The following is an 18,261-nucleotide window of genomic DNA, read 5'->3' on the forward strand; positions in this document are numbered from 1 at the left end:
CGTCCTGGGAAGACCTCCCGTTGCAGCGGAATGAGCCCCACTTCCAGGGCGTGCTGGTAGCAAATTTCCCACAGCCCACAGGGAGCAAACGATCCCAGGTGTGATGTATCACCAGGAGAGGCTGAGATGAGAGTAGGGGTTCACGCGTGTGCCCGGACCGAGGTTAATGATGGGATTAGAGCTAGGGTTAGATGCAGGGAAAGAGTGAGAGTTATAATTAGGGATAAAGCTAACAGGTGATCATTACTCGTCATGTAACATGATACAAAGGGTCAGAAGAGGAACTGATTCAGGGTTACAATTTGGACTTCGCAGACAACAGGAGCACTAAATGGTGCTGAGGGGGACTCAATAAAGTGGACCGGCCGCCTAATGTAAGCAATTGTGCACAAATATTGTACGATGACTAGCGTTGCCGGTGCTTTTTTCTTAAAGAGTCAGTTCTTGGCACCCATTCCCTACTTGACTCAGCCTAATCTTCAAGAATATTTGTCAAGAACTAAAAAAAATCCAGAAACGGTTTAACCTCCCCGTCGGGGAATTGAACCCCGGTCTCCCGCGTGACAGGCGGGGATACTGACCACTATACTAACGAGGAGACGTGAGGGCATGAAATGAACAGCTGCTGATGTCTGCACAGCATCCAGCGACCACCTAGCTGGCCTAGGGGGGTCTCATTTTCCCCCGTCAAACGGCTTGCCCGATCTAAGGCTAATTTCTTTCTTTTTATCGGCACCAGGCTTAAAACTCAGTTTAAGGCGATAGTTCCGGGCTATGTTTGACTCCAGAGTTGAATCTGTCATCCCGCATTTCCTCAGCAAATCAAGCTACCCATCTCAAGTCTCATGAGCTGAGGACGGCAAAGTCCCTGTGGGCTTAGGACAGTCAAAGAAACCCCTGGGCTGCATGCTAAGCCCCTTTTCGGCTTCACTTTCCGAATCCTGCCCTAGCTTGCGATTAGTTTTTTTCTCACTTCTTGCCCCCATCTCCCACCTTGCCTCATGGTCTCCCCTCCTCTGCGCACCTGACAGTTTGCCTGCCCTTCCACTGCCTGTCTCCAGACTTTCCAAGGAGAAAAGGCAAAGCACTAAAGCGGGCCGGGCAACGGGTCAAGTTCCGCTTTCGGCGACTAGCAGGGAGGTAGCGTGGCCGAGCGGTCTAAGGCGCTGGATTAAGGCTCCAGTCTCTTCGGAGGCGTGGGTTCAAATCCCACCGCTGCCACTTTTCCTGGCCTTGCATTTTAAAGAAGAGCGTAACGTTGACCTCTTCCTTCATTAGTGCCACCTCTGTCGCAATGAGCAAGCGGATGGTATGCCACACCCTGCAGGAAAAAGGTTTCGCTTCTGACGTCTTGCTTTTCTGGACATCCAGTCTCAAGTTTCCCATCTGGAACGGCGCTCCCTGCTGCTTTGTGAAGGCTTGCTGCAAGAGCCTTCGAAACCCAGGAGCTCTTGCGTTGAGCTGTGACGCGTCCTGGGAAGACCTCCCGTTGCAGCGGAATGAGCCCCACTTCCAGGGCGTGCTGGTAGCAAATTTCCCACAGCCCACAGGGAGCAAACGATCCCAGGTGTGATGTATCACCAGGAGAGGCTGAGATGAGAGTAGGGGTTCACGCGTGTGCCCGGACCGAGGTTAATGATGGGATTAGAGCTAGGGTTAGATGCAGGGAAAGAGTGAGAGTTATAATTAGGGATAAAGCTAACAGGTGATCATTACTCGTCATGTAACATGATACAAAGGGTCAGAAGAGGAACTGATTCAGGGTTACAATTTGGACTTCGCAGACAACAGGAGCACTAAATGGTGCTGAGGGGGACTCAATAAAGTGGACCGGCCGCCTAATGTAAGCAATTGTGCACAAATATTGTACGATGACTAGCGTTGCCGGTGCTTTTTTCTTAAAGAGTCAGTTCTTGGCACCCATTCCCTACTTGACTCAGCCTAATCTTCAAGAATATTTGTCAAGAACTAAAAAAAATCCAGAAACGGTTTAACCTCCCCGTCGGTGAATTGAACCCCGGTCTCCCGCGTGACAGGCGGGGATACTGACCACTATACTAACGAGGAGACGTGAGGGCATGAAATGAACAGCTGCTGATGTCTGCACAGCATCCAGCGACCACCTAGCTGGCCTAGGGGGGTCTCATTTTCCCCCGTCAAACGGCTTGCCCGATCTAAGGCTAATTTCTTTCTTTTTATCGGCACCAGGCTTAAAACTCAGTTTAAGGCGATAGTTCCGGGCTATGTTTGACTCCAGAGTTGAATCTGTCATCCCGCATTTCCTCAGCAAATCAAGCTACCCATCTCAAGTCTCATGAGCTGAGGACGGCAAAGTCCCTGTGGGCTTAGGACAGTCAAAGAAACCCCTGGGCTGCATGCTAAGCCCCTTTTCGGCTTCACTTTCCGAATCCTGCCCTAGCTTGCGATTAGTTTTTTTCTCACTTCTTGCCCCCATCTCCCACCTTGCCTCATGGTCTCCCCTCCTCTGCGCACCTGACAGTTTGCCTGCCCTTCCACTGCCTGTCTCCAGACTTTCCAAGGAGAAAAGGCAAAGCACTAAAGCGGGCCGGGCAACGGGTCAAGTTCCGCTTTCGGCGACTAGCAGGGAGGTAGCGTGGCCGAGCGGTCTAAGGCGCTGGATTAAGGCTCCAGTCTCTTCGGAGGCGTGGGTTCAAATCCCACCGCTGCCACTTTTCCTGGCCTTGCATTTTAAAGAAGAACGTAACGTTGACCTCTTCCTTCATTAGTGCCACCTCTGTCGCAATGAGCAAGCGGATGGTATGCCACACCCTGCAGGAAAAAGGTTTCGCTTCTGACGTCTTGCTTTTCTGGACATCCAGTCTCAAGTTTCCCATCTGGAACGGCGCTCCCTGCTGCTTTGTGAAGGCTTGCTGCAAGAGCCTTCGAAACCCAGGAGCTCTTGCGTTGAGCTGTGACGCGTCCTGGGAAGACCTCCCGTTGCAGCGGAATGAGCCCCACTTCCAGGGCGTGCTGGTAGCAAATTTCCCACAGCCCACAGGGAGCAAACGATCCCAGGTGTGATGTATCACCAGGAGAGGCTGAGATGAGAGTAGGGGTTCACGCGTGTGCCCGGACCGAGGTTAATGATGGGATTAGAGCTAGGGTTAGATGCAGGGAAAGAGTGAGAGTTATAATTAGGGATAAAGCTAACAGGTGATCATTACTCGTCATGTAACATGATACAAAGGGTCAGAAGAGGAACTGATTCAGGGTTACAATTTGGACTTCGCAGACAACAGGAGCACTAAATGGTGCTGAGGGGGACTCAATAAAGTGGACCGGCCGCCTAATGTAAGCAATTGTGCACAAATATTGTACGATGACTAGCGTTGCCGGTGCTTTTTTCTTAAAGAGTCAGTTCTTGGCACCCATTCCCTACTTGACTCAGCCTAATCTTCAAGAATATTTGTCAAGAACTAAAAAAAATCCAGAAAAGGTTTAACCTCCCCGTCGGGGAATTGAACCCCGGTCTCCCGCGTGACAGGCGGGGATACTGACCACTATACTAACGAGGAGACGTGAGGGCATGAAATGAACAGCTGCTGATGTCTGCACAGCATCCAGCGACCACCTAGCTGGCCTAGGGGGTCTCATTTTCCCCCGTCAAACGGCTTGCCCGATCTAAGGCTAATTTCTTTCTTTTTATCGGCACCAGGCTTAAAACTCAGTTTAAGGCGATAGTTCCGGGCTATGTTTGACTCCAGAGTTGAATCTGTCATCCCGCATTTCCTCAGCAAATCAAGCTACCCATCTCAAGTCTCATGAGCTGAGGACGGCAAAGTCCCTGTGGGCTTAGGACAGTCAAAGAAACCCCTGGGCTGCATGCTAAGCCCCTTTTCGGCTTCACTTTCCGAATCCTGCCCTAGCTTGCGATTAGTTTTTTTCTCACTTCTTGCCCCCATCTCCCACCTTGCCTCATGGTCTCCCCTCCTCTGCGCACCTGACAGTTTGCCTGCCCTTCCACTGCCTGTCTCCAGACTTTCCAAGGAGAAAAGGCAAAGCACTAAAGCGGGCCGGGCAACGGGTCAAGTTCCGCTTTCGGCGACTAGCAGGGAGGTAGCGTGGCCGAGCGGTCTAAGGCGCTGGATTAAGGCTCCAGTCTCTTCGGAGGCGTGGGTTCAAATCCCACCGCTGCCACTTTTCCTGGCCTTGCATTTTAAAGAAGAACGTAACGTTGACCTCTTCCTTCATTAGTGCCACCTCTGTCGCAATGAGCAAGCGGATGGTATGCCACACCCTGCAGGAAAAAGGTTTCGCTTCTGACGTCTTGCTTTTCTGGACATCCAGTCTCAAGTTTCCCATCTGGAACGGCGCTCCCTGCTGCTTTGTGAAGGCTTGCTGCAAGAGCCTTCGAAACCCAGGAGCTCTTGCGTTGAGCTGTGACGCGTCCTGGGAAGACCTCCCGTTGCAGCGGAATGAGCCCCACTTCCAGGGCGTGCTGGTAGCAAATTTCCCACAGCCCACAGGGAGCAAACGATCCCAGGTGTGATGTATCACCAGGAGAGGCTGAGATGAGAGTAAGGGTTCACGCGTGTGCCCGGACCGAGGTTAATGATGGGATTAGAGCTAGGGTTAGATGCAGGGAAAGAGTGAGAGTTATAATTAGGGATAAAGCTAACAGGTGATCATTACTCGTCATGTAACATGATACAAAGGGTCAGAAGAGGAACTGATTCAGGGTTACAATTTGGACTTCGCAGACAACAGGAGCACTAAATGGTGCTGAGGGGGACTCAATAAAGTGGACCGGCCGCCTAATGTAAGCAATTGTGCACAAATATTGTACGATGACTAGCGTTGCCGGTGCTTTTTTCTTAAAGAGTCAGTTCTTGGCACCCATTCCCTACTTGACTCAGCCTAATCTTCAAGAATATTTGTCAAGAACTAAAAAAAATCCAGAAAAGGTTTAACCTCCCCGTCGGGGAATTGAACCCCGGTCTGCCGCGTGACAGGCGGGGATACTGACCACTATACTAACGAGGAGACGTGAGGGCATGAAATGAACAGCTGCTGATGTCTGCACAGCATCCAGCGACCACCTAGATGGCCTAGGGGGTCTCATTTTCCCCCGTCAAACGGCTTGCCCGATCTAAGGCTAATTTCTTTCTTTTTATCGGCACCAGGCTTAAAACTCAGTTTAAGGCGATAGTTCCGGGCTATGTTTGACTCCAGAGTTGAATCTGTCATCCCGCATTTCCTCAGCAAATCAAGCTACCCATCTCAAGTCTCATGAGCTGAGGACGGCAAAGTCCCTGTGGGCTTAGGACAGTCAAAGAAACCCCTGGGCTGCATGCTAAGCCCCTTTTCGGCTTCACTTTCCGAATCCTGCCCTAGCTTGCGATTAGTTTTTTTCTCACTTCTTGCCCCCATCTCCCACCTTGCCTCATGGTCTCCCCTCCTCTGCGCACCTGACAGTTTGCCTGCCCTTCCACTGCCTGTCTCCAGACTTTCCAAGGAGAAAAGGCAAAGCACTAAAGCGGGCCGGGCAACGGGTCAAGTTCCGCTTTCGGCGACTAGCAGGGAGGTAGCGTGGCCGAGCGGTCTAAGGCGCTGGATTAAGGCTCCAGTCTCTTCGGAGGCGTGGGTTCAAATCCCACCGCTGCCACTTTTCCTGGCCTTGCATTTTAAAGAAGAACGTAACGTTGACCTCTTCCTTCATTAGTGCCACCTCTGTCGCAATGAGCAAGCGGATGGTATGCCACACCCTGCAGGAAAAAGGTTTCGCTTCTGACGTCTTGCTTTTCTGGACATCCAGTCTCAAGTTTCCCATCTGGAACGGCGCTCCCTGCTGCTTTGTGAAGGCTTGCTGCAAGAGCCTTCGAAACCCAGGAGCTCTTGCGTTGAGCTGTGACGCGTCCTGGGAAGACCTCCCGTTGCAGCGGAATGAGCCCCACTTCCAGGGCGTGCTGGTAGCAAATTTCCCACAGCCCACAGGGAGCAAACGATCCCAGGTGTGATGTATCACCAGGAGAGGCTGAGATGAGAGTAAGGGTTCACGCGTGTGCCCGGACCGAGGTTAATGATGGGATTAGAGCTAGGGTTAGATGCAGGGAAAGAGTGAGAGTTATAATTAGGGATAAAGCTAACAGGTGATCATTACTCGTCATGTAACATGATACAAAGGGTCAGAAGAGGAACTGATTCAGGGTTACAATTTGGACTTCGCAGACAACAGGAGCACTAAATGGTGCTGAGGGGGACTCAATAAAGTGGACCGGCCGCCTAATGTAAGCAATTGTGCACAAATATTGTACGATGACTAGCGTTGCCGGTGCTTTTTTCTTAAAGAGTCAGTTCTTGGCACCCATTCCCTACTTGACTCAGCCTAATCTTCAAGAATATTTGTCAAGAACTAAAAAAAATCCAGAAAAGGTTTAACCTCCCCGTCGGGGAACCCGGTCTCCCGCGTGACAGGCGGGGATACTGACCACTATACTAACGAGGAGACGTGAGGGCATGAAATGAACAGCTGCTGATGTCTGCACAGCATCCAGCGACCACCTAGCTGGCCTAGGGGGTCTCATTTTCCCCCGTCAAACGGCTTGCCCGATCTAAGGCTAATTTCTTTCTTTTTATCGGCACCAGGCTTAAAACTCAGTTTAAGGCGATAGTTCCGGGCTATGTTTGACTCCAGAGTTGAATCTGTCATCCCGCATTTCCTCAGCAAATCAAGCTACCCATCTCAAGTCTCATGAGCTGAGGACGGCAAAGTCCCTGTGGGCTTAGGACAGTCAAAGAAACCCCTGGGCTGCATGCTAAGCCCCTTTTCGGCTTCACTTTCCGAATCCTGCCCTAGCTTGCGATTAGTTTTTTTCTCACTTCTTGCCCCCATCTCCCACCTTGCCTCATGGTCTCCCCTCCTCTGCGCACCTGACAGTTTGCCTGCCCTTCCACTGCCTGTCTCCAGACTTTCCAAGGAGAAAAGGCAAAGCACTAAAGCGGGCCGGGCAACGGGTCAAGTTCCGCTTTCGGCGACTAGCAGGGAGGTAGCGTGGCCGAGCGGTCTAAGGCGCTGGATTAAGGCTCCAGTCTCTTCGGAGGCGTGGGTTCAAATCCCACCGCTGCCACTTTTCCTGGCCTTGCATTTTAAAGAAGAACGTAACGTTGACCTCTTCCTTCATTAGTGCCACCTCTGTCGCAATGAGCAAGCGGATGGTATGCCACACCCTGCAGGAAAAAGGTTTCGCTTCTGACGTCTTGCTTTTCTGGACATCCAGTCTCAAGTTTCCCATCTGGAACGGCGCTCCCTGCTGCTTTGTGAAGGCTTGCTGCAAGAGCCTTCGAAACCCAGGAGCTCTTGCGTTGAGCTGTGACGCGTCCTGGGAAGACCTCCCGTTGCAGCGGAATGAGCCCCACTTCCAGGGCGTGCTGGTAGCAAATTTCCCACAGCCCACAGGGAGCAAACGATCCCAGGTGTGACGTATCACCAGGAGAGGCTGAGATGAGAGTAAGGGTTCACGCGTGTGCCCGGACCGAGGTTAATGATGGGATTAGAGCTAGGGTTAGATGCAGGGAAAGAGTGAGAGTTATAATTAGGGATAAAGCTAACAGGTGATCATTACTCGTCATGTAACATGATACAAAGGGTCAGAAGAGGAACTGATTCAGGGTTACAATTTGGACTTCGCAGACAACAGGAGCACTAAATGGTGCTGAGGGGGACTCAATAAAGTGGACCGGCCGCCTAATGTAAGCAATTGTGCACAAATATTGTACGATGACTAGCGTTGCCGGTGCTTTTTTCTTAAAGAGTCAGTTCTTGGCACCCATTCCCTACTTGACTCAGCCTAATCTTCAAGAATATTTGTCAAGAACTAAAAAAAATCCAGAAAAGGTTTAACCTCCCCGTCGGGGAATTGAACCCCGGTCTCCCGCGTGACAGGGATACTGACCACTATAATAACGAGGAGACGTGAGGGCATGAAATGAACAGCTGCTGATGTCTGCACAGCATCCAGCGACCACCTAGCTGGCCTAGGGGGTCTCATTTTCCCCCGTCAAACGGCTTGCCCGATCTAAGGCTAATTTCTTTCTTTTTATCGGCACCAGGCTTAAAACTCAGTTTAAGGCGATAGTTCCGGGCTATGTTTGACTCCAGAGTTGAATCTGTCATCCCGCATTTCCTCAGCAAATCAAGCTACCCATCTCAAGTCTCATGAGCTGAGGACGGCAAAGTCCCTGTGGGCTTAGGACAGTCAAAGAAACCCCTGGGCTGCATGCTAAGCCCCTTTTCGGCTTCACTTTCCGAATCCTGCCCTAGCTTGCGATTAGTTTTTTTCTCACTTCTTGCCCCCATCTCCCACCTTGCCTCATGGTCTCCCCTCCTCTGCGCACCTGACAGTTTGCCTGCCCTTCCACTGCCTGTCTCCAGACTTTCCAAGGAGAAAAGGCAAAGCACTAAAGCGGGCCGGGCAACGGGTCAAGTTCCGCTTTCGGCGACTAGCAGGGAGGTAGCGTGGCCGAGCGGTCTAAGGCGCTGGATTAAGGCTCCAGTCTCTTCGGAGGCGTGGGTTCAAATCCCACCGCTGCCACTTTTCCTGGCCTTGCATTTTAAAGAAGAACGTAACGTTGACCTCTTCCTTCATTAGTGCCACCTCTGTCGCAATGAGCAAGCGGATGGTATGCCACACCCTGCAGGAAAAAGGTTTCGCTTCTGACGTCTTGCTTTTCTGGACATCCAGTCTCAAGTTTCCCATCTGGAACGGCGCTCCCTGCTGCTTTGTGAAGGCTTGCTGCAAGAGCCTTCGAAACCCAGGAGCTCTTGCGTTGAGCTGTGACGCGTCCTGGGAAGACCTCCCGTTGCAGCGGAATGAGCCCCACTTCCAGGGCGTGCTGGTAGCAAATTTCCCACAGCCCACAGGGAGCAAACGATCCCAGGTGTGATGTATCACCAGGAGAGGCTGAGATGAGAGTAAGGGTTCACGCGTGTGCCCGGACCGAGGTTAATGATGGGATTAGAGCTAGGGTTAGATGCAGGGAAAGAGTGAGAGTTATAATTAGGGATAAAGCTAACAGGTGATCATTACTCGTCATGTAACATGATACAAAGGGTCAGAAGAGGAACTGATTCAGGGTTACAATTTGGACTTCGCAGACAACAGGAGCACTAAATGGTGCTGAGGGGGACTCAATAAAGTGGACCGGCCGCCTAATGTAAGCAATTGTGCACAAATATTGTACGATGACTAGCGTTGCCGGTGCTTTTTTCTTAAAGAGTCAGTTCTTGGCACCCATTCCCTACTTGACTCAGCCTAATCTTCAAGAATATTTGTCAAGAACTAAAAAAAATCCAGAAACGGTTTAACCTCCCCGTCGGGGACGGTCTCCCGCGTGACAGGCGGGGATACTGACCACTATACTAACGAGGAGACGTGAGGGCATGAAATGAACAGCTGCTGATGTCTGCACAGCATCCAGCGACCACCTAGCTGGCCTAGGGGGGTCTCATTTTCCCCCGTCAAACGGCTTGCCCGATCTAAGGCTAATTTCTTTCTTTTTATCGGCACCAGGCTTAAAACTCAGTTTAAGGCGATAGTTCCGGGCTATGTTTGACTCCAGAGTTGAATCTGTCATCCCGCATTTCCTCAGCAAATCAAGCTACCCATCTCAAGTCTCATGAGCTGAGGACGGCAAAGTCCCTGTGGGCTTAGGACAGTCAAAGAAACCCCTGGGCTGCATGCTAAGCCCCTTTTCGGCTTCACTTTCCGAATCCTGCCCTAGCTTGCGATTAGTTTTTTTCTCACTTCTTGCCCCCATCTCCCACCTTGCCTCATGGTCTCCCCTCCTCTGCGCACCTGACAGTTTGCCTGCCCTTCCACTGCCTGTCTCCAGACTTTCCAAGGAGAAAAGGCAAAGCACTAAAGCGGGCCGGGCAACGGGTCAAGTTCCGCTTTCGGCGACTAGCAGGGAGGTAGCGTGGCCGAGCGGTCTAAGGCGCTGGATTAAGGCTCCAGTCTCATCGGAGGCGTGGGTTCAAATCCCACCGCTGCCACCTTTCCTGGCCTTGCATTTTAAAGAAGAACGTAACGTTGACCTCTTCCTTCATTAGTGCCACCTCTGTCGCAATGAGCAAGCGGATGGTATGCCACACCCTGCAGGAAAAAGGTTTCGCTTCTGACGTCTTGCTTTTCTGGACATCCAGTCTCAAGTTTCCCATCTGGAACGGCGCTCCCTGCTGCTTTGTGAAGGCTTGCTGCAAGAGCCTTCGAAACCCAGGAGCTCTTGCGTTGAGCTGTGACGCGTCCTGGGAAGACCTCCCGTTGCAGCGGAATGAGCCCCACTTCCAGGGCGTGCTGGTAGCAAATTTCCCACAGCCCACAGGGAGCAAACGATCCCAGGTGTGATGTATCACCAGGAGAGGCTGAGATGAGAGTAGGGGTTCACGCGTGTGCCCGGACCGAGGTTAATGATGGGATTAGAGCTAGGGTTAGATGCAGGGAAAGAGTGAGAGTTATAATTAGGGATAAAGCTAACAGGTGATCATTACTCGTCATGTAACATGATACAAAGGGTCAGAAGAGGAACTGATTCAGGGTTACAATTTGGACTTCGCAGACAACAGGAGCACTAAATGGTGCTGAGGGGGACTCAATAAAGTGGACCGGCCGCCTAATGTAAGCAATTGTGCACAAATATTGTACGATGACTAGCGTTGCCGGTGCTTTTTTCTTAAAGAGTCAGTTCTTGGCACCCATTCCCTACTTGACTCAGCCTAATCTTCAAGAATATTTGTCAAGAACTAAAAAAAATCCAGAAAAGGTTTAACCTCCCCGTCGGGGAATTGAACCCCGGTCTCCCGCGTGACAGGCGGGGATACTGACCACTATACTAACGAGGAGACGTGAGGGCATGAAATGAACAGCTGCTGATGTCTGCACAGCATCCAGCGACCACCTAGCTGGCCTAGGGGGTCTCATTTTCCCCCGTCAAACGGCTTGCCCGATCTAAGGCTAATTTCTTTCTTTTTATCGGCACCAGGCTTAAAACTCAGTTTAAGGCGATAGTTCCGGGCTATGTTTGACTCCAGAGTTGAATCTGTCATCCCGCATTTCCTCAGCAAATCAAGCTACCCATCTCAAGTCTCATGAGCTGAGGACGGCAAAGTCCCTGTGGGCTTAGGACAGTCAAAGAAACCCCTGGGCTGCATGCTAAGCCCCTTTTCGGCTTCACTTTCCGAATCCTGCCCTAGCTTGCGATTAGTTTTTTTCTCACTTCTTGCCCCCATCTCCCACCTTGCCTCATGGTCTCCCCTCCTCTGCGCACCTGACAGTTTGCCTGCCCTTCCACTGCCTGTCTCCAGACTTTCCAAGGAGAAAAGGCAAAGCACTAAAGCGGGCCGGGCAACGGGTCAAGTTCCGCTTTCGGCGACTAGCAGGGAGGTAGCGTGGCCGAGCGGTCTAAGGCGCTGGATTAAGGCTCCAGTCTCTTCAGAGGCGTGGGTTCAAATCCCACCGCTGCCACTTTTCCTGGCCTTGCATTTTAAAGAAGAACGTAACGTTGACCTCTTCCTTCATTAGTGCCACCTCTGTCGCAATGAGCAAGCGGATGGTATGCCACACCCTGCAGGAAAAAGGTTTCGCTTCTGACGTCTTGCTTTTCTGGACATCCAGTCTCAAGTTTCCCATCTGGAACGGCGCTCCCTGCTGCTTTGTGAAGGCTTGCTGCAAGAGCCTTCGAAACCCAGGAGCTCTTGCGTTGAGCTGTGACGCGTCCTGGGAAGACCTCCCGTTGCAGCGGAATGAGCCCCACTTCCAGGGCGTGCTGGTAGCAAATTTCCCACAGCCCACAGGGAGCAAACGATCCCAGGTGTGATGTATCACCAGGAGAGGCTGAGATGAGAGTAAGGGTTCACGCGTGTGCCCGGACCGAGGTTAATGATGGGATTAGAGCTAGGGTTAGATGCAGGGAAAGAGTGAGAGTTATAATTAGGGATAAAGCTAACAGGTGATCATTACTCGTCATGTAACATGATACAAAGGGTCAGAAGAGGAACTGATTCAGGGTTACAATTTGGACTTCGCAGACAACAGGAGCACTAAATGGTGCTGAGGGGGACTCAATAAAGTGGACCGGCCGCCTAATGTAAGCAATTGTGCACAAATATTGTACGATGACTAGCGTTGCCGGTGCTTTTTTCTTAAAGAGTCAGTTCTTGGCACCCATTCCCTACTTGACTCAGCCTAATCTTCAAGAATATTTGTCAAGAACTAAAAAAAATCCAGAAAAGGTTTAACCTCCCCGTCGGGGAATTGAACCCCGGTCTCCCGCGTGACAGGCGGGGATACTGACCACTATACTAACGAGGAGACGTGAGGGCATGAAATGAACAGCTGCTGATGTCTGCACAGCATCCAGCGACCACCTAGCTGGCCTAGGGGGTCTCATTTTCCCCCGTCAAACGGCTTGCCCGATCTAAGGCTAATTTCTTTCTTTTTATCGGCACCAGGCTTAAAACTCAGTTTAAGGCGATAGTTCCGGGCTATGTTTGACTCCAGAGTTGAATCTGTCATCCCGCATTTCCTCAGCAAATCAAGCTACCCATCTCAAGTCTCATGAGCTGAGGACGGCAAAGTCCCTGTGGGCTTAGGACAGTCAAAGAAACCCCTGGGCTGCATGCTAAGCCCCTTTTCGGCTTCACTTTCCGAATCCTGCCCTAGCTTGCGATTAGTTTTTTTCTCACTTCTTGCCCCCATCTCCCACCTTGCCTCATGGTCTCCCCTCCTCTGCGCACCTGACAGTTTGCCTGCCCTTCCACTGCCTGTCTCCAGACTTTCCAAGGAGAAAAGGCAAAGCACTAAAGCGGGCCGGGCAACGGGTCAAGTTCCGCTTTCGGCGACTAGCAGGGAGGTAGCGTGGCCGAGCGGTCTAAGGCGCTGGATTAAGGCTCCAGTCTCTTCGGAGGCGTGGGTTCAAATCCCACCGCTGCCACTTTTCCTGGCCTTGCATTTTAAAGAAGAACGTAACGTTGACCTCTTCCTTCATTAGTGCCACCTCTGTCGCAATGAGCAAGAGGATGGTATGCCACACCCTGCAGGAAAAAGGTTTCGCTTCTGACGTCTTGCTTTTCTGGACATCCAGTCTCAAGTTTCCCATCTGGAACGGCGCTCCCTGCTGCTTTGTGAAGGCTTGCTGCAAGAGCCTTCGAAACCCAGGAGCTCTTGCGTTGAGCTGTGACGCGTCCTGGGAAGACCTCCCGTTGCAGCGGAATGAGCCCCACTTCCAGGGCGTGCTGGTAGCAAATTTCCCACAGCCCACAGGGAGCAAACGATCCCAGGTGTGATGTATCACCAGGAGAGGCTGAGATGAGAGTAAGGGTTCACGCGTGTGCCCGGACCGAGGTTAATGATGGGATTAGAGCTAGGGTTAGATGCAGGGAAAGAGTGAGAGTTATAATTAGGGATAAAGCTAACAGGTGATCATTACTCGTCATGTAACATGATACAAAGGGTCAGAAGAGGAACTGATTCAGGGTTACAATTTGGACTTCGCAGACAACAGGAGCACTAAATGGTGCTGAGGGGGACTCAATAAAGTGGACCGGCCGCCTAATGTAAGCAATTGTGCACAAATATTGTACGATGACTAGCGTTGCCGGTGCTTTTTTCTTAAAGAGTCAGTTCTTGGCACCCATTCCCTACTTGACTCAGCCTAATCTTCAAGAATATTTGTCAAGAACTAAAAAAAATCCAGAAAAGGTTTAACCTCCCCGTCGGGGAATTGAACCCCGGTCTCCCGCGTGACAGGCGGGGATACTGACCACTATACTAACGAGGAGACGTGAGGGCATGAAATGAACAGCTGCTGATGTCTGCACAGCATCCAGCGACCACCTAGCTGGCCTAGGGGGTCTCATTTTCCCCCGTCAAACGGCTTGCCCGATCTAAGGCTAATTTCTTTCTTTTTATCGGCACCAGGCTTAAAACTCAGTTTAAGGCGATAGTTCCGGGCTATGTTTGACTCCAGAGTTGAATCTGTCATCCCGCATTTCCTCAGCAAATCAAGCTACCCATCTCAAGTCTCATGAGCTGAGGACGGCAAAGTCCCTGTGGGCTTAGGACAGTCAAAGAAACCCCTGGGCTGCATGCTAAGCCCCTTTTCGGCTTCACTTTCCGAATCCTGCCCTAGCTTGCGATTAGTTTTTTTCTCACTTCTTGCCCCCATCTCCCACCTTGCCTCATGGTCTCCCCTCCTCTGCGCACCTGACAGTTTGCCTGCCCTTCCACTGCCTGTCTCCAGACTTTCCAAGGAGAAAAGGCAAAGCACTAAAGCGGGCCGGGCAACGGGTCAAGTTCCGCTTTCGGCGACTAGCAGGGAGGTAGCGTGGCCGAGCGGTCTAAGGCGCTGGATTAAGGCTCCAGTCTCTTCGGAGGCGTGGGTTCAAATCCCACCGCTGCCACTTTTCCTGGCCTTGCATTTTAAAGAAGAACGTAACGTTGACCTCTTCCTTCATTAGTGCCACCTCTGTCGCAATGAGCAAGAGGATGGTATGCCACACCCTGCAGGAAAAAGGTTTCGCTTCTGACGTCTTGCTTTTCTGGACATCCAGTCTCAAGTTTCCCATCTGGAACGGCGCTCCCTGCTGCTTTGTGAAGGCTTGCTGCAAGAGCCTTCGAAACCCAGGAGCTCTTGCGTTGAGCTGTGACGCGTCCTGGGAAGACCTCCCGTTGCAGCGGAATGAGCCCCACTTCCAGGGCGTGCTGGTAGCAAATTTCCCACAGCCCACAGGGAGCAAACGATCCCAGGTGTGATGTATCACCAGGAGAGGCTGAGATGAGAGTAAGGGTTCACGCGTGTGCCCGGACCGAGGTTAATGATGGGATTAGAGCTAGGGTTAGATGCAGGGAAAGAGTGAGAGTTATAATTAGGGATAAAGCTAACAGGTGATCATTACTCGTCATGTAACATGATACAAAGGGTCAGAAGAGGAACTGATTCAGGGTTACAATTTGGACTTCGCAGACAACAGGAGCACTAAATGGTGCTGAGGGGGACTCAATAAAGTGGACCGGCCGCCTAATGTAAGCAATTGTGCACAAATATTGTACGATGACTAGCGTTGCCGGTGCTTTTTTCTTAAAGAGTCAGTTCTTGGCACCCATTCCCTACTTGACTCAGCCTAATCTTCAAGAATATTTGTCAAGAACTAAAAAAAATCCAGAAAAGGTTTAACCTCCCCGTCGGGGAATTGAACCCCGGTCTCCCGCGTGACAGGGATACTGACCACTATACTAACGAGGAGACGTGAGGGCATGAAATGAACAGCTGCTGATGTCTGCACAGCATCCAGCGACCACCTAGCTGGCCTAGGGGGTCTCATTTTCCCCCGTCAAACGGCTTGCCCGATCTAAGGCTAATTTCTTTCTTTTTATCGGCACCAGGCTTAAAACTCAGTTTAAGGCGATAGTTCCGGGCTATGTTTGACTCCAGAGTTGAATCTGTCATCCCGCATTTCCTCAGCAAATCAAGCTACCCATCTCAAGTCTCATGAGCTGAGGACGGCAAAGTCCCTGTGGGCTTAGGACAGTCAAAGAAACCCCTGGGCTGCATGCTAAGCCCCTTTTCGGCTTCACTTTCCGAATCCTGCCCTAGCTTGCGATTAGTTTTTTTCTCACTTCTTGCCCCCATCTCCCACCTTGCCTCATGGTCTCCCCTCCTCTGCGCACCTGACAGTTTGCCTGCCCTTCCACTGCCTGTCTCCAGACTTTCCAAGGAGAAAAGGCAAAGCACTAAAGCGGGCCGGGCAACGGGTCAAGTTCCGCTTTCGGCGACTAGCAGGGAGGTAGCGTGGCCGAGCGGTCTAAGGCGCTGGATTAAGGCTCCAGTCTCTTCGGAGGCGTGGGTTCAAATCCCACCGCTGCCACTTTTCCTGGCCTTGCATTTTAAAGAAGAACGTAACGTTGACCTCTTCCTTCATTAGTGCCACCTCTGTCGCAATGAGCAAGCGGATGGTATGCCACACCCTGCAGGAAAAAGGTTTCGCTTCTGACGTCTTGCTTTTCTGGACATCCAGTCTCAAGTTTCCCATCTGGAACGGCGCTCCCTGCTGCTTTGTGAAGGCTTGCTGCAAGAGCCTTCGAAACCCAGGAGCTCTTGCGTTGAGCTGTGACGCGTCCTGGGAAGACCTCCCGTTGCAGCGGAATGAGCCCCACTTCCAGGGCGTGCTGGTAGCAAATTTCCCACAGCCCACAGGGAGCAAACGATCCCAGGTGTGATGTATCACCAGGAGAGGCTGAGATGAGAGTAAGGGTTCACGCGTGTGCCCGGACCGAGGTTAATGATGGGATTAGAGCTAGGGTTAGATGCAGGGAAAGAGTGAGAGTTATAATTAGGGATAAAGCTAACAGGTGATCATTACTCGTCATGTAACATGATACAAAGGGTCAGAAGAGGAACTGATTCAGGGTTACAATTTGGACTTCGCAGACAACAGGAGCACTAAATGGTGCTGAGGGGGACTCAATAAAGTGGACCGGCCGCCTAATGTAAGCAATTGTGCACAAATATTGTACGATGACTAGCGTTGCCGGTGCTTTTTTCTTAAAGAGTCAGTTCTTGGCACCCATTCCCTACTTGACTCAGCCTAATCTTCAAGAATATTTGTCAAGAACTAAAAAAAATCCAGAAACGGTTTAACCTCCCCGTCGGGGACGGTCTCCCGCGTGACAGGCGGGGATACTGACCACTATACTAACGAGGAGACGTGAGGGCATGAAATGAACAGCTGCTGATGTCTGCACAGCATCCAGCGACCACCTAGCTGGCCTAGGGGGGTCTCATTTTCCCCCGTCAAACGGCTTGCCCGATCTAAGGCTAATTTCTTTCTTTTTATCGGCACCAGGCTTAAAACTCAGTTTAAGGCGATAGTTCCGGGCTATGTTTGACTCCAGAGTTGAATCTGTCATCCCGCATTTCCTCAGCAAATCAAGCTACCCATCTCAAGTCTCATGAGCTGAGGACGGCAAAGTCCCTGTGGGCTTAGGACAGTCAAAGAAACCCCTGGGCTGCATGCTAAGCCCCTTTTCGGCTTCACTTTCCGAATCCTGCCCTAGCTTGCGATTAGTTTTTTTCTCACTTCTTGCCCCCATCTCCCACCTTGCCTCATGGTCTCCCCTCCTCTGCGCACCTGACAGTTTGCCTGCCCTTCCACTGCCTGTCTCCAGACTTTCCAAGGAGAAAAGGCAAAGCACTAAAGCGGGCCGGGCAACGGGTCAAGTTCCGCTTTCGGCGACTAGCAGGGAGGTAGCGTGGCCGAGCGGTCTAAGGCGCTGGATTAAGGCTCCAGTCTCTTCGGAGGCGTGGGTTCAAATCCCACCGCTGCCACCTTTCCTGGCCTTGCATTTTAAAGAAGAACGTAACGTTGACCTCTTCCTTCATTAGTGCCACCTCTGTCGCAATGAGCAAGCGGATGGTATGCCACACCCTGCAGGAAAAAGGTTTCGCTTCTGACGTCTTGCTTTTCTGGACATCCAGTCTCAAGTTTCCCATCTGGAACGGCGCTCCCTGCTGCTTTGTGAAGGCTTGCTGCAAGAGCCTTCGAAACCCAGGAGCTCTTGCGTTGAGCTTTGACGCGTCCTGGGAAGACCTCCCGTTGCAGCGGAATGAGCCCCACTTCCAGGGCGTGCTGGTAGCAAATTTCCCACAGCCCACAGGGAGCAAACGATCCCAGGTGTGATGTATCACCAGGAGAGGCTGAGATGAGAGTAAGGGTTCACGCGTGTGCCCGGACCGAGGTTAATGATGGGATTAGAGCTAGGGTTAGATGCAGGGAAAGAGTGAGAGTTATAATTAGGGATAAAGCTAACAGGTGATCATTACTCGTCATGTAACATGATACAAAGGGTCAGAAGAGGAACTGATTCAGGGTTACAATTTGGACTTCGCAGACAACAGGAGCACTAAATGGTGCTGAGGGGGACTCAATAAAGTGGACCGGCCGCCTAATGTAAGCAATTGTGCACAAATATTGTACGATGACTAGCGTTGCCGGTGCTTTTTTCTTAAAGAGTCAGTTCTTGGCACCCATTCCCTACTTGACTCAGCCTAATCTTCAAGAATATTTGTCAAGAACTAAAAAAAATCCAGAAACGGTTTAACCTCCCCGTCGGGGAATTGAACCCCGGTCTCCCGCGTGACAGGCGGGGATACTGACCACTATACTAACGAGGAGACGTGAGGGCATGAAATGAACAGCTGCTGATGTCTGCACAGCATCCAGCGACCACCTAGCTGGCCTAGGGGGTC

The 18,261-nt window shown here is 51.4% G+C and overlaps 17 non-coding genes across 17 annotated transcripts; 11 read left to right on the forward strand and 6 right to left on the reverse strand.

The window, feature by feature from the left end:
• Positions 1-526: 526 nt before the first annotated feature.
• On the reverse strand, positions 527-598 carry TRNAD-GUC (transfer RNA aspartic acid (anticodon GUC)). The gene has a single exon. It is a non-coding gene; the product is annotated as a tRNA-Asp (tRNA).
• Positions 599-1,139: 541 nt separating this feature from the next.
• Positions 1,140-1,221, forward strand: TRNAL-AAG (transfer RNA leucine (anticodon AAG)). The gene has a single exon. It is a non-coding gene; the product is annotated as a tRNA-Leu (tRNA).
• Positions 1,222-2,608: 1,387 nt separating this feature from the next.
• TRNAL-AAG (transfer RNA leucine (anticodon AAG)) lies at positions 2,609-2,690 on the forward strand. The gene has a single exon. It is a non-coding gene; the product is annotated as a tRNA-Leu (tRNA).
• Positions 2,691-3,464: 774 nt separating this feature from the next.
• On the reverse strand, positions 3,465-3,536 carry TRNAD-GUC (transfer RNA aspartic acid (anticodon GUC)). Its single transcript has one exon. It is a non-coding gene; the product is annotated as a tRNA-Asp (tRNA).
• A 540-nt stretch (positions 3,537-4,076) lies between these two features.
• On the forward strand, positions 4,077-4,158 carry TRNAL-AAG (transfer RNA leucine (anticodon AAG)). Its single transcript has one exon. It is a non-coding gene; the product is annotated as a tRNA-Leu (tRNA).
• A 1,386-nt stretch (positions 4,159-5,544) lies between these two features.
• On the forward strand, positions 5,545-5,626 carry TRNAL-AAG (transfer RNA leucine (anticodon AAG)). Its single transcript has one exon. It is a non-coding gene; the product is annotated as a tRNA-Leu (tRNA).
• A 1,380-nt stretch (positions 5,627-7,006) lies between these two features.
• TRNAL-AAG (transfer RNA leucine (anticodon AAG)) lies at positions 7,007-7,088 on the forward strand. The gene has a single exon. It is a non-coding gene; the product is annotated as a tRNA-Leu (tRNA).
• Positions 7,089-8,470: 1,382 nt separating this feature from the next.
• Positions 8,471-8,552, forward strand: TRNAL-AAG (transfer RNA leucine (anticodon AAG)). The gene has a single exon. It is a non-coding gene; the product is annotated as a tRNA-Leu (tRNA).
• Positions 8,553-10,786: 2,234 nt separating this feature from the next.
• TRNAD-GUC (transfer RNA aspartic acid (anticodon GUC)) lies at positions 10,787-10,858 on the reverse strand. Its single transcript has one exon. It is a non-coding gene; the product is annotated as a tRNA-Asp (tRNA).
• A 540-nt stretch (positions 10,859-11,398) lies between these two features.
• On the forward strand, positions 11,399-11,480 carry TRNAL-AAG (transfer RNA leucine (anticodon AAG)). Its single transcript has one exon. It is a non-coding gene; the product is annotated as a tRNA-Leu (tRNA).
• A 774-nt stretch (positions 11,481-12,254) lies between these two features.
• TRNAD-GUC (transfer RNA aspartic acid (anticodon GUC)) lies at positions 12,255-12,326 on the reverse strand. The gene has a single exon. It is a non-coding gene; the product is annotated as a tRNA-Asp (tRNA).
• Positions 12,327-12,866: 540 nt separating this feature from the next.
• On the forward strand, positions 12,867-12,948 carry TRNAL-AAG (transfer RNA leucine (anticodon AAG)). Its single transcript has one exon. It is a non-coding gene; the product is annotated as a tRNA-Leu (tRNA).
• A 774-nt stretch (positions 12,949-13,722) lies between these two features.
• Positions 13,723-13,794, reverse strand: TRNAD-GUC (transfer RNA aspartic acid (anticodon GUC)). The gene has a single exon. It is a non-coding gene; the product is annotated as a tRNA-Asp (tRNA).
• A 540-nt stretch (positions 13,795-14,334) lies between these two features.
• TRNAL-AAG (transfer RNA leucine (anticodon AAG)) lies at positions 14,335-14,416 on the forward strand. The gene has a single exon. It is a non-coding gene; the product is annotated as a tRNA-Leu (tRNA).
• A 1,382-nt stretch (positions 14,417-15,798) lies between these two features.
• On the forward strand, positions 15,799-15,880 carry TRNAL-AAG (transfer RNA leucine (anticodon AAG)). Its single transcript has one exon. It is a non-coding gene; the product is annotated as a tRNA-Leu (tRNA).
• A 1,378-nt stretch (positions 15,881-17,258) lies between these two features.
• TRNAL-AAG (transfer RNA leucine (anticodon AAG)) lies at positions 17,259-17,340 on the forward strand. Its single transcript has one exon. It is a non-coding gene; the product is annotated as a tRNA-Leu (tRNA).
• Positions 17,341-18,114: 774 nt separating this feature from the next.
• Positions 18,115-18,186, reverse strand: TRNAD-GUC (transfer RNA aspartic acid (anticodon GUC)). Its single transcript has one exon. It is a non-coding gene; the product is annotated as a tRNA-Asp (tRNA).
• Between the last annotated feature and the right edge of the window lie 75 nt (positions 18,187-18,261).

This window comes from Ambystoma mexicanum, unplaced genomic scaffold, assembly GCF_040938575.1.
Source record: "Ambystoma mexicanum isolate Mex_15411 unplaced genomic scaffold, UKY_AmexF1_1 Mex_scaf20, whole genome shotgun sequence".
NCBI lineage: Eukaryota > Metazoa > Chordata > Amphibia > Caudata > Ambystomatidae > Ambystoma > Ambystoma mexicanum.